General features: G+C 42.3%; 1 long non-coding RNA gene across 1 annotated transcript in view; it reads left to right on the top strand.

Moving 5' to 3' along the window:
- Positions 1-15,231, top strand: part of LOC139577591 (uncharacterized) — a 19,252-nt gene extending 4,021 nt beyond the window's left edge. The window contains exons 2-6 of the long non-coding RNA XR_011675341.1: positions 2,695-2,818; positions 2,983-3,038; positions 11,283-11,364; positions 12,553-12,651; positions 12,886-15,231. This is a non-coding gene — a long non-coding RNA (uncharacterized lncRNA). The remainder of the gene's footprint in view (positions 1-2,694; positions 2,819-2,982; positions 3,039-11,282; positions 11,365-12,552; positions 12,652-12,885) is intronic.

Here is a 15,231-nt window from a genome sequence, read left to right as displayed (position 1 = left end):
TTTAATTAAAATACTTAAAATATATTCGGTGACTCTGAATCACATTTTGTCCTGATACCAGATTTGAACTGACGCAAATCTCTTTCACAACCTGTAATGTAAATTGATTTTTATTTGGATTTCATGTCATGGACATACACAAAATAGTCCAAATTGTTGAACTGAAATGAAAAAAATATATAAGATCTGGTGCAAACAATTACCTTCAGAAGTCACATAATTATTTTTATTTTTTTTTTATTTAACCTTTATTTAACCAGGTAGGCAAATTGAGAACACGTTCTCATTTACAATTGCGACCTGGCCAAGATAAAGCAAAGCAGTTCGACACATACAACAACACATAGTTACACATGGAGTAAAACAAACATATAGTCAATAATACAGTGAAAAAAGTCTATATACAATGTGAGCAAGTGAGGTGAGATAAGGGAGGTGAAGGCAAACAAATATATGTATAAATAAATAAAATAAATAAATAAAAATATAAAAGGCCATGGAGGTGAAGTGAATACAACACAGCAAGTAAAATAAAACTAAAAAAAAACCCTGGAATGGTTGGTTTGCAGCGGAAGAAAGTGCAAAGTAGAGACAGAAAATAATGGGGTGCAAAGGAGCAAAATAAATTAATAAAATAAATACAGTAGGTAAAGAGGTAGTTGTTTGGGCTAAATTGTAGATGGGTTATGTACAGGTGCAGTAATCTATGAGCTGCTCTGACAGCTGGTGCTTAAAGCTAGTGAGGGAGATAGGTGTTTCCAATTTCAGAGATTTTTGTAGTTCGTTCCAGTCATTGGCAGCAGAGAACTGGAAGGAGAGGCGTCCAAAGGAAGAATTGGTTTTGGGGGTGACTAGAGAGATATACCTGCTGGAGCGCGTGCTACAGATAGGTGCTGCTATGGTGACCAGCGAGCAGAGATAAGGGGGGACTTTACCTAGCAGGGTCTTGTAGATGACCTGGAACCAGTGGGTTTGGCGACGAGTATGAAGCGAGGGCCAGCCAACGAGAGTGTACAGGTCGCAGTGGTGGGTAGTATATGGGGCTTTGGTGACAAAACGGATGGCACTGTGATAGACTGCATCCAATTTATTGAGTAGGGTTTTGGAGGCTATTTTGTAAATGACATCACCGAAGTCGAGGATTGGTATTAGTTAGTTAAATAAAGTCCACCTGTGTGCAATCTAAGTGTCAGATGATCTGTCACATGATCTCAGTATATACAGTGGGGCAAAAAAGTATTTAGTCAGCCACCAATTGTGCAAGTTCTCCCACTTAAAAAGATGAGAGAGGCCTGTAATTTTCATCATAGGTACACTTCAACTATGACAGACAAAATGAGGGGGAAAAAATCCAGAAAATCACATTGTAGGATTTTTAATGAATTTATTTGCAAATTATTTGCACCTACAAACAAGCAAGATTTCTGGCTCTCACAGACCTGTAACTTCTTCTTTAAGAGGCTCCTCTGTCCTCCACTCGTTACCTGTATTAATGGCACCTGTTTGAACTTGTTATCAGTATAAAAGACACCTGTCCACAACCTCAAACAGTCACACTCCACTCTAATCAGAGAGGCAACAAAGAGACTAAAGATAACCCTGAAGGAGCTGCAAAGCTCCACAGCAGAAATTGGAGTATCTGTCCATAGGAACACTTTAAGCTGCACACTCCACAGAGCTGGGCTTTACGGAAGAGTTGCCAGAAAAAAGCCATTGCTTGAAGAAAAAAGTAAGCAAACACATTTGGTGTTCGTCAAAAGGCATGTGGGAGACTCCCCAAACATACGGAAGAAGGTACTCTAGTCAGATGAGACTAAAATTTAGCTTTTTGGCCATCAAGGAAAACGCTATGTCTGGCACAAACCCAACGCCTCCCATCACCCCAAGAACACCATCATGTTTTTTATCGGCAAGTACTGGTCAGAATTGAAGGAATGGTGGATGGCGCTAAATACATGGAATTTCTTGAGGAAACCTGTTTGTCTTCCATAGATTTGAGATTGGGACGGAGGTTCACCTTCCAGCAGGACAATGACCCTAAGCATACTGCTAAAGCAACACTTGAGTGGTTTAAGGGGAAACATTTAAATGTTTTGGAATGGTCTAGTCAAAGGCCAGACCTCAATTCAATTGAGTCTGTGGTATGACTTAAATTGCTGTACACCAGCGGAACCCATCCAACTTGAAAGAGCTGGAGCAGTTTTGCCTTGAAGAACGGGCAAGCTGTAAGAGACTTGCAGCTGTAATTGCTGAAAAAGGTGGCTCTACAAAGTATTGACTTGGGGGGGGTGAATAGTTATGTACGCTCAAGTTTTCTGTGTTTTTGTCTTATTTATTGTTAATTTCACAAGAAAAAATATTTTGCATCTTCAAAGTGGTAGGCATGTTGTGTAAGTCAAATGATACAAACCCCCCAAAATCTATTTTAATTACAGGTTGTAATGCAACAAAATAGGAAAAATGCCAAGGGGGTGAATACTTTTGCAAGGCGAAAGGGGGTGAACCGTCTAGAGGACTAGGTAGGGGTGTGGGGCATCAGGGGGTTCTATGTACAGTGGACGAGGAGTGGGGCTTCGTTCTAACGATCTAGGTCCATTCAAATTAAGTAAAGCTTGTGCTTTTAATTATGTAACTATTGGGCCAATAAAGGTACATTTAAAAAACTCTCTCTCGCTCTGTTTCTCCCTGTCGCAGGTTGTCAGTGTGTGATGAGGATAAGTTGACTCATGAGTTCCTCGGGGAGTCTCGAGTTCCCCTGAAGCGTATCAAGCCAGACCAGACCAAACACTTCCACACCTGTCTGGAACACTCACCCCCAGTACGAGACCCGACACGCACACACGCACTCACACACACGCACGCGTGCGCGCACACACACTTCTTTCAACTGCAATCCTTTGAGTTATAGCTTCTTTGGGCAGAGATGCACAAAGAATAAATAAGCTCACTTTTTTCCTCTGTCTTCCCTCTCTCTTTCCCCAGCTACCCTCTCCAACCACCATAGGGACAGCTGAGGAATCTCCTGCTACTTAAGAGAGGTGCTTTCCCCTTTCCTTCCTCCCTCCTTCTTGTTCCTCCCTCCTTCTTGCTCTCTCTTTCTGTCAGCCTTTCTCCTGCCCTCTTTCTTTCTTTCTCTCTCTCTCTCTCTCTCTCTCTCTCTCTCTCTCTCTCTCTCCGTTTCTCTCCCTTACCCCTAACCAGGGCCAATTAGCAAAGCTTTAACATTCTAAATTAAAGAGCACATCTGATGTGAAGATTTGAGCACCTCAATAAAGTAACTGGCTTCTGTTTATTCATTTTTTTTCTCTCTGTAATGTTTCCACGTTATTCATTAGCAAAATTTTGTGCAGACTGATTATAAGTCATTATCGACCTTATTTTCTTCCTTAGTTACTTAGATACTTCAATGAGATGTGGGGAATATGAGAGGGGGAAATAAATCAGCTTTTAAAGATGGGAGAGATAATGGAGAACAGAACAGAGTATGAATATGATCAATTCTGGTAGTTTTTTTAAACGCTAAATGTATCCAAAACAAAGGCAGTGATACATAGGAAAGGGCAAACAACTCAGCCTGGTATCAGTTTATAAGCATCACATGTTGAAGCTTTTGCAAAAAGATATGCCCCAGCTAGCACATAACATTCTGAGAACCATATGTTTCTTAGAGGTTGGTGAGAGCGTAGTTGTTCTATGGTTATTCTGCATACAACCTTCCCACAGCTTTCTGGGAATGTTGCAGGATAGTTGTTTGGCTTTGCAACATTCTCAGCACATTTAAGGTACTTGACAAAAATGTTTTATTTTCTTAGTGTTTCATTACTTTAGCAGAATGTTTCCTGAAAGTTCAAACACGGTTACATTTCATTTCAATTTGGTAATGTTTTAGGAATGTTCTCCAACTGGTTTGACATTGGGAATGTTTTCAGATAGTTCAGAGAGCATTAAGAAACAACGATCTTCTGTGGGAATTTCAGTGCTTCAGCATAACGTTTCCTCATGGTTCTATTTAAAGTAATGTTCTCAAATTGTTCCAAGAACGTGAAGAACATATTCCATAAAAACCACAGGCAAACTTCAGTAATGTTCAGAGAATGTTCTAAGACTGTTATTTAAAAACATGTACATTCTGTTCTCATCATCAACAAAACTCTTTCTATCCTCTATCTTAAGTGTGTTGTCTGCACCCACTATTTGGCTACACCTGATCTTAATGAGTGCTTGTTTCCTTTGAAATGGGGTCTGTTTGAATAGACTAAAATGAACAGCTTTGTATGCGGAAAAACACATGGTATGCTAACTCCATCCTGGTGGCACAGTGGACTAATTCCATGGGTAGAAAACATTAAATTATAGGTTTGAATCTCACTGATGTCATTTCACAATAAAAATGTGTTTGCATGCTTAAGGAAATGCATTTCCATGTATGCTATCTGTCCTTGGCGTAAAACAAAAGTTAACCCAAAATAAGCTAGCAGTGTTAGTGAAATTTTTAAGGAAGTTATTCAAAATCCTCCAAATAACCTACCCTTTTCGTTCTCAGAGCGTTAATAAAACCTCCCAGGAATTTTTTTATTTTATTTTATATTTTTAACTATTATTATTTTTATTTTTTAATTTATTTTTTTTATCCCCTTTTCTCCCCAATTTTCGTGGTATCCAATCGCTAGTAATTACTATCTTGTCTCATCGCTACAACTCCCGTACGGGCTCGGGAGAGACGAAAGTCGAAAGCCATGCGTCCTCCGAAGCACAACCCAACCAAGCCGCACTGCTTCTTTTAACACAGCGCGCCTCCAACCCGGAAGCCAGTCGCACCAATGTGTCGGAGGAAACACCGTGCACCCGCCCCCCTCGGTTAGCGCGCACTGCGCCCGGCCCGCCACAGGAGTCGCTGGAGCGCGATGAGACAAGGAAATCCCTACCGGCCAAACCCTCCCTAACCCGGACGACGCTAAGCCAATTGTGCGTCGCCCCACGGACCTCCCGGTCGCGGCCGGCTGCGACAGAGCCTGGGCGCGAACCCAGAGACTCTGGTGGCGCAGCTAGCACTGCGATGCAGTGCTCTAGACCACTGCGCCACCCGGGAGGCCCCCCAGGAAAACTTTTAAGGAATCAGTGTAAAACATTCTCAGAACCTCCCTGTAACCTAAAAATAAACGTTCCCAGAAAAGGCAAAATGGTCAGTTCTGTTTTCTCTGTTCTGTTCTATGAAAAAACGTTCAGTCTTACCAGCCAGGAAATGTATGGTTTCGTTCACACAACCAATGTGAAACCAAATAAATACATTCCCACAACTTCCAAGGAACCAAATGTGCTAGCTAGGGCATCACAGTTATTGATGCCTAAGTCAATACATTGCATCAGCGGTACACCTGCAGCACATAGTCGGCAGGAGACTAAATAGCTGTCTAAATGCATGTGAATGAAGTAGGTGAATAAGAGATGGTGTCAGACAGACAACTCCCTGAGGGGAGTTAAGGCTTGGATGGAGGCCAGTCGTGTGGGTGTGCGTGCGTTCTTGCGTGCGTGCACTTCCGTGTGTGTGTGTGTACATCTGTGTGTGTGCGCTTGTGTGTGTGTGTGTGGCCGTGATGGATGGCCATCTGTGGTTTAATCAGATACATCTGTATATGCAAGCTAGCTAGTACAGTGCCTCAGACAGACAGCCATTTGCATTCCTGTCCAGCCCACCTGACCGATCTGTGTGTTTACCTGCTCATTCGAGGAGGTGTGTGTGTGTGTGTGTGTGTGTGTGTGTGTGTGTGTGTGTGTGTGTGTGTGTGTGTGTGTGTGTGTGTGTGTGTGTGTGTGTGTGTGTGTGTGTGTGTGTGTGTGTGTGTGTGTGTGTGTGTGTGTGTGTGTGTGTGTGTGTGTGTGTGTGAGAGAGAGAGAGCGGGCAAGAGTGTGTGTGTGTGTGTGCTCCCATTTGAAACGTTTTAGTCATGCACAATGCCAGACACCGGGTGACGTTTTGAATGTTTTTGCTGAGACCTCTCCTCCCAAACTAGCTGTCAGCGAACGCCAAGCACACATACAGCGCCTTCTTAAGTATACGTACTCCTTTGACTTATTCAACATTTTGTTGTGTCACAGCCTGAATTCAAAGTGGATTAAATATATTTGTTCTCTCTCCCATCTACACACAATATCCCATGACAAAGTGAAATGTTTTCAAATTTATTGGAAATGAAATACAGAAATATCTCATTTACATACAGTACCAGTCAAAAGTTTGGACACATCTACTCATTCCAGGGTTTTTCTTTATTTGTACTATTTTCTACATTGTAGAATAATAGTAAAAATAAAGAAAAATCCTGGAATGAGTAGGTGTGTCCAAACTTTTGACTGGTACTGTAAGTATTCACACCCCTTTGCAATGATGCTCTAAATTGAGCTCAGGTGCATCCAATTTCGTTTGATCTTACTTGAGATGTCACTACAACTTGATTGGAGTCCACCTGTGGCCAATTAAATTGTTTGAACATTATTAAGAAGAAAACACAACTGTCTATAAAAGGTTCCACAGTTGACAGTGTATGTCAGAGCATGAATACCATGAATTCCAAAGAACTGTCCGTAGTTCTCTGAGATATCTCCGATATACCTGGGGAAGGGTATAAAACAAGTTTCCAAGAGCACAGTGGTCTCCATCAAAAAATTTAATTACCCAGCCTAGAGCTGTCCTTCCAACCAAACTGAGCAACCGGGAAAGAAGTTCCTTGGCTGAGATGGGAGAACCTGCCAGAAGGACAAGAGACTCTACAGCACTTTGCCAATCTGGGCTTTATGGGAGAGTGACCAGACGGAAGCCACTCCTGAGACAAAGGCACATGCCAGCATGCCTAGAGTTTGCAAAAAGGCACAAGAAAGACTGAAAGCATCAGACAAAAATACTCTATAGATTGATGAGACAAAAATGTAACTATTTGGCCTGAATGCAAAGTCCTATGTCTGGAGAAATCCATGAAGCATGGTGGTGGCAGCATCATGCTATGAGGATGCTTTTCAGCAGCAGGGACTGGGAGACTGGTGAGGAGAGAGGGAACAATGAATGGAGCAAAATACAGGCAATCCTTGATTAGAACTTGCTTCAGAGTGCAAACGACCTTAAGAATATGACGAATATTTCCAATCCAACAGGACAACGACCCCAAGCAAACAGCTAAACAAGGCTGGAATGGCTTCAGAACAAGAATGGGAAAGTCCTTGAGTGGCCCAGCCAGAGCCCAGACTTGAATCCCAATCCCATCGGTGGAAAGACTTGAAGATTGCTGTTCACCGCCACTCCCCATCTAACTTAACAGAGCTTGAGAAAATCCCCAAATCCGGATGTGCAAAGCTGATATAGACACACCCAAGACGACTCAAAGCTGTAATCGGCTCAGGGGTGTGAATACTTATGTAAGTTATATAGATATTTCTGTATTTCATTTTCAATACATTTGCTAAAATGTTTGTATTGTGTGGACATGGGTGTGGAATAAAATCAATTTAATCCATTTTGAATTCAGGCTGTAACACAACAAAATGTGGAATAAGTCAAGGGGTATCAATACTTTCTGAAGGCACTATATGTCGCATGTGAACCTTCGTTCAAATCGTCATACTGTGGCTGAACAATGTCAAACAAATCAGATAGCATTGAATAGTGTTCTGTGCTGTATTAATTGCGCGCAATCTCCTGACAAAGACCGGAAGGATGAAGAAACTGATTGCATTAGAGAAAAAATATTAGTAGTACCTTGCTTGCGTTTCATTTACTTTAATGTTAAGCCTTCAAGGTCAGTGTTGAGTTATAGTGACCTTGTGTCTCTCTGTCTTGTCTCAGGTCGCTCTGGCATTTTGTTATTGTTGATGGCCGTTGTGGCAGTTTTTGACTCAGCGTGTGCTCATTGGCTGGCTCGCTCTGTTGAGAGAGAGATACTGAATTCTCCACCAGGAAATTCAATTTTTTTATGTGGAGTTTCATCTACTATTTCTTTCAAAGTCCACCCACCATCTACTGAAATACACAACCTTCTTGGCCGACGCACCTCCAAGTAGGTCCCTTGACAAATACTTAAAATGTCGGCCACCATTATCTCCAACTCCCACATTTGCAAAATCAATCTCTTGGCTGAAATTAAAAAGCCTGCGCCCGTCTGGCTAACACCTTGTGTCCTAAAACCACTTTCAAAGAGTCCACTCCCATCCTGACAAGCAAATGTCAGCAAACAGCTGATCTGTTCCAGGTGCGCGGCCTCAAGACAGCTACTGCACAGCAGCAAAGACAGAAACATCCCTGTCAGAAATCTTGTTATGCTCAGAACTTCAGAAGTAAGCAGGTGACAAGTGAAGGGAGGGAAGTCCTGGAGTTGTTTTCTATAACGGTTGGAGCCGTTCAACTAAACAGAGATCTCTGGTTAAACTGACAGCTAGCCTCCGCATCCTTTCTGGGTTGGATTGATGTTTTCTTAATGTCACAGGGACCGATTACACCGAATCTATTTGTAGAGGAGAGCATAGGGCCTGGCTTGACCCTAAGATAAAAAACACATGATTTCACATGTGATATTACACTTGAAGTCATGTGAAAACATGTTTTTGGAACACTTCACATGTGACATTTCACATGTGAAAACAATAATGAGTCATTATGATACTCACAGTGCTTTTGACTTACATACTTGACACACTTTGACTACATTGTGTATCAATGGAGGTTGGTGACTTGAGACGGAGACGACAAAGTGTGTTTAAACCATCGTCAAAGACTAATTATTTTAACCTAAAGCATTTAATAAAGACATTTATATTACCATATTATGGGGAATGGGAATGAGAGGGCTACTTACACTGTGTTGGAAAGGGATCACAGTGGTGATTGAATGAGGGTATGAGGCATGAAAGGGTTTCTTCAACAAAAAAGTCCACAACATTTTCGGCAGTGTTGGCTATTCTACCATTCTGGCGCAGAAAACTGCACCCTCACGCTGGTACAGTAGATAGCGAGGCAAATTTTTATAAATTGCACTAACTAGAAAACTATTTATAATATACCTCCTCAGTCTCCTGTAATTCGAAAAAACGAATTTGAATTGAACAATATCCCAAAAATGCTCAACTTTCACTTTTCACTCTTAATCTCTATCCAACAATGTCACCAAGCTTCTCAACACATAGAACACTCTGTGGCACAATCCCAATACAACTCAATAGGTTCATTCTCTGATCCTAATTCTATGATTGGATGGACAACATGTCATTTCATACTGCAAATACTTTGATTGGTTGGAGTAAAGTGTTCAAACCGTGTGGCTGGCAGCATTGAAAATCAAAAATAGAGAGAGAACGAGACAGAGAAAGAAGGGGGGGTAGTGGGTTTTCAGATGAAAGGAGAGGAGAGTTGGAATAGGTTAAAGAGTGAAGAGAGAGGAGTGAATATGGGTAGGAGAGATGACCTGGGCCTAGTTCCATTAGGATTCTTTCACCTTCTCCTAACTCATTCCTTTTTGGCATTGGTCGATCGGGAAATCAATACAGTGGAAGCTTTTATTGTCCTGTTGGAAGGCTAGCTGGCAGCATCACCATGCTACTTGAATCTAGACCAATCCACTATCCAGTTCTATCAGATTTGGAAGCACCAGGGGAGATGGTGGCTCCCATGGCTCCCATCAACAGCAACCTCCCGGATACCTTAGACCCACTCCAATTTGCATACCGCCCCAACAGATCCACAGATGATGCAATCTCAATCGCACTCCACACTGCTCTTTCCCACCTGGACAAAAGGACCACCTATGTGAGAATGGTGTTCATTGACTACAGCTCAGCGTTCAACACCATAGTGCCCACGAAGCTCATCACTAAGCTAAGGACCCTGGGACTAAACACCTCCCTCTGCAACTGGGTCCTGGACTTCCTGACGGGCTGCCCCCTGGTGGTAAGGGTAGGCAACAACACGTCTGGAATGCTGATCCTCAATACTGGGGCCCCTCAGGGGTGTGTACTTAGTCCCCTCCTGTACTCCCTGTTCACCCACGACTGCGTTGCCAAACACGACTCCAACACCATAATTAAGTTTGCTGACGACAAAACAATGGTAGGCCTGATCACCGACAACGATGAGACAGCCTAGAGGGAGGAGGTCAGAGACCTCACAGTGTGGTGCCAGGACAACAACCTCTCCCTCAATATGAGCAAGACAAAGGAGATGATCGTGGACTACAGGAAAAGGCGGGCCGAACAGGCCCACATTAACATCGACGGAAATGTAGTGGAGCGGGTTGAGAGTTTCAAGTTCCTTGGTGTCCACATCACCAACAAACTATCATGGTCCAAACACACCAAGACAGTCGCGAAGAGGGCATGACAGCACCTTTTCCCCCTCAGGAGACTGAAACGATTTGGCATGGGTCCCCAGATCCTCAAAAAGTTCTACAGCTGCACCACATAGACTGTTTCCACTGCTACCGCACGGCAAGCGTTACCGGAGTGCCAAGTCTAGAACCAAAAGGCTCCTTAACAGCTTCTACCCCCAAGCCATAAGACTGCTGAACAATTAATCAAATGGCCACCAGACTATTTACATTAACCCCCCCCCCCCCCCCCACTGCTGCTACTCGCTGTTTATTATCTATGCATAGTCACTTCACCTCTACCTACATGTACAAATTATAAATTGTATATAGCCTCGCTATTGTTATTTTATTGTGTTACTTTACATTTTTTACTTTAGTTTATTTGGTAAATATTTTCTTAACTCTTTCTTGAACTGCACTGTTGGTTAAGGGCTTGTAAATAAGCATTTCACGGTAAAGTCTATACTTGTTGTATTCGGCACATGTGACAAATAAAGTTTGATTTGATTTGAGACTGAAACTGAATGGGGCCCCAAGAAGACCGTCACTCACTTCAACTGGTCTGGGTGGCAAGAGAGCATCCGTGTGATAAAGAGAAAGGAATAGAGCACGTCTGTTTTTTCCATCATCCATGTTCCTCTTAAATGTTTTCCTTGTGTCACCTGTTTCAGAAAAATATTCCAAAGCATGTATTCCTCCCTAGGCAAAATGGCACAGGAACAGGCAAGAGCTTAGTTCACTATCGCCTGCCCCCGCGCACACACTGCCACAGGCTCTGTCACACACACACACGTGGATAAATTTGAGGGATTGAGTGTTTGTGCGTCAATCTATGATACTGTTCCTCCTACCCTCTTTTTCCCCTCTCTCACTTTCCTAAACCTCTCACTCCCCTCCCTCCCTCTCTCCCCTCCCCTCTATCTTTCACTCTTTCAGATATCTGAAGCCCGACACACGGAAGAAATCCAAACGCAAGACGTCTGTGATTAAAAAGACCCGTAACCCTGAATTCAATGAGGTATATCCCTGCTGGGTCTCCAGGGGAGACTGGCACCTTCTGTGCTAGGCATGCAGTGTGTTGTAGCATGTGCTCTAGCAATGCTCTCTCTGAGGGTCAATCTTAATGTCAATGCTAATGAGATGTCCAGTCCAATATCCCACACTCTCCTCATCTGTCATCCTCTCTCTCTCTCTCACTTCTAGTATAGTTATTCATCACATCTTCTACCCTCTCTTCTTTTCATAGGAAATTCTCTCTCTCTCCCTCATTCTCTACATCCCTTTCCTCCGAATTGAATTCTAACAATCGATAATAATTTGCAATCGCCTGAACACTTTTACCACTGACACATCAATGTGTTGACAAGGACTTACAGTAAGCATGCCAGTAAGGTCCTTCGGTTGGCTCTCTCATCTCTATATTTATGTCACCCTTCCCTCTCTCCCCCGCTCATCCTACAGCGTGGGCATTGCGAAGTAATAACGCCAAGCCATTTATTTCTATTCCCTCAGAAGTAGTGTACACTATTACGGGGCCTTGATATAATTGCAGCGATGTGGCTAGTCTGAAACCTAGAACTGCCTAAATTCAACTCCAAGTGGAGACAATATAAGGCTCAGTTACAGGCCCATCTGATGATAGTGTTCCTGCTCATATCTGGTTGTTAATTAATAGATGGGATATACTGTACTGTATGTCTCCAGATCACTTATTTCTAAAACTATGGTTGTGACATGTCTCCTATTTCTCAATGACCTCCCATACATCTCCCTGTCATGTGGCCAAGGAGTAGTTGGATCAACAGTGGAAAGCATTTTGCATAACAAGTGACATCAGGGTCCGTATTCATAAAGCTGCTTGGAGTATAGGTGCTTGGATTAGGAGTGATGATCTAGGATCAAATTCCGTCCGTTCGTAGCTTTGGCACTGCTACTCTGAGACGCTTTGTGAATGCGGGGCCCTTTTCTTTTGTGTGTGTATGGCTTAGTTTTTTCCCATTGTGTTTACAGTACTTCTGTAAGTAATGTCACAGCTACAAGTAGATGTTGCTCTTAGACACTGATCTGGGTTGAGTTTACCCCTCACAAATCCTAACTTTAGTAATTAGGGGGGAAACACTAAAGCTGACCATAGATCAGTGTCCAGTAGCAACCTCCTCCTACTCCTACTGAATGGGCTCTCCTGTGGTTCCCTCACACCCTATAGGAATTATTTTATGAGATCTCCATGTCAGAGCTGTCCAATAAGACTCTCTGGAGGTCACTGTCTGGGACTACGACTTGGGACGATCCAATGACTTCATAGGTGAGACTCTTCACTTTGCACACATGCACGCACGCACGCACGCACACATACACACACACACACACACACACACACACACGGAGCGAGAGATGGCTAGAGAGCAGGAGCGAGAGAGTCAAATCCCATCTTGACACATCCCTATACCCACAGAAGCCAAACTTTTGTGCAGATATTCCATTGGGACTTTGAACTCCTGAAAGGTTCCCATGGTGACACTGCTTGTCATGTTTACAGGTGGAGTGTGCCTGAGCTGTCACTCACAGGGAGACCCCCTCCGCCAGTGGAGCGCTGGCACATACTGACCAATGAGCTCCCAAGATCCGTAAGTCATGAATAAGGCCACACATCTACTGAGACACAAGGCTGAGTCCCAATTCTTCACCCTTCTCCCAAAGTTGCACACTTCCAGTCATGGATATATCAACGGTGGAAACTCCTTCAAGGCAAGTGTGGAGAATTTGACACAGATCAAATCATCCCTCTAGCCCCCTACCACCTAGGAATTCCTATAGATCTGAGAGGATTGGATAGACCAAAAATATGGGGGAAATTCCACCTAGCTTATCATAACGCAAGGGGGAAGCCATGACCATATTGATCTGGATCCTATTGAAACCTTTCAGATCTACTGTAGTGCCTAAGTGGTAGGGGTTATGGGTCGATTTGGAACTCAGCGAAGTTGAAGCATTTATAAGCGCTCTCTAGAGCCCTGTTGATACCTGGTTCTAACGTGCGTCCATCTTCCTGATATTTTCCTTATCTTGTCTGTCTAGACCTATTCCACAATCAGATAGCAATGCGTCTTTTAATCGTCTACACCCGTCTAAAAATGTGGGCACAATCCAAATGTGGACAGGATCAGGACAAAGGACACATGTTAGCAGCAGGTATAAATGGGGATGACTTGCCACAGGATGGGATGCACTACCCGTATGTTTCTATGTCTATAAAGGTGATTCAAACCTACACACAGTAACACACCATGGAAATTATACATGCTGAATAAAAGTCATACACAATACAAGGCCTGGATGCTATGGAATAGACTAGTGGTGGTGTAGATGATCCCTTCAAGTTAGATTAGAGTTTCTTTGATTATTTGAATCGGTTGTTGAGTCGGGGTAGACAAACTCGGTCCCAAGGACCGAGTTTGTGAAACGCTGAGTTAGATGGAGATGTTGGTCAGTGGGATGGGGAATGCGGTTTATGTTGCTTTACGGCCTCTTGTCACTAATGTTGACATTCACAACTCAACATCATACTTCCAATTTTTTTATGATTTCATCTGCACGTTTTAGTCCACGGGCTTTTTTACTTCTCTTGTTCAGCTGATTTGATTGAACTCCATATATTTCATGGTTATTTTAATAACAAATTGATATCTATGTTGGTAATAATATGCCTATTCTACACAAATACCGGCACACAAATATCTAACATCAGATATCCTGTTTGTATTGTTGACATTTTAACCCAAATGGAACCCTATTCCTTACATTATGCACTACTTTTGACCAAAGCCCTATGGGCCTTGGTCAAAAGTAGTGCACTACATAGGGAATAGGGGGCCATTTGGGACAAAAACATTCACTGCATCCCAAACATGACATACACTGATAATATTATGAATACATAAATTCTTCCATGTGTTTGCATGATGCAACACAGAATTTACCCCCAAAAATTGTCCCCTCCCTTATATAACTATCCCCTGCCTCAAAAAAGTATTTGATAAAAAAATGATTATTACTTTATTATTGAGGTGTTTTCCCTGTATTGTTATTTTATGTAATGCTTCTTATATTGTCTCTTAATGCACAACTGAATGTGTGAATGTTGGTTTTTACTGACCTTTCAATGGCTGTATTCGATTATCTTGTTCTGCTTTTAACAATTGTTGTTCTTTTTTTATTTATTTATTTAACCTTTATTTAACCGGGGGCCTGTTGCACAAAACTAGGATAAGGGATTAAGCCAGGATATCTTGGTGATCCTGGCTCAATTGATCCGTAATCCGGTTGCACTAAAGATGGATAGGGGGCAGGAGGATATGTTATGGTATAAATTACCATGGAGATTTATTCTGTGGAGCTAGCCTGCTCCAGACCAGGCTAAATTCCAGGATCTATTTAATCTCATCCCTAATGTCAGTCAGCAATCACCACAAATGGAAACCAATAGTTATTTCACTGCTCACTATACATTGTTATCACATATAACTAGACCCACTGTTATTATTTAAACGTTTGTGATCATTAATTTCAATGATTTTGGATAAAAAATGATTTTTAGATGATGTTGCTATCATTAGATAATTTACAGTTTCCCATAGACTATAAGGCTATATATAAAATGATAAAATATTAGGGCCACAGAGGGGAAAAAAACACAAGTCATAATATTGTAACCAGTTGTTTTAAAGGAGGACAGTTGTTAAAATGACAGATGTGGGGCATTTCGTGAAATTGTACTTCAGTATGGTTTCATAAACAAAGACATGCTGATGTGCCAGAATATTAAGTATCACATTGTCATAAGTATCAAAACTGTAAAAACAATATGTAGCTTTTCTGCAGAAAG

Source organism: Salvelinus alpinus, chromosome 6, assembly GCF_045679555.1.
Source record: "Salvelinus alpinus chromosome 6, SLU_Salpinus.1, whole genome shotgun sequence".
Taxonomy (NCBI): Eukaryota; Metazoa; Chordata; class Actinopteri; order Salmoniformes; family Salmonidae; genus Salvelinus; species Salvelinus alpinus.
This window is presented reverse-complemented; position numbering and strand designations above follow the sequence as displayed.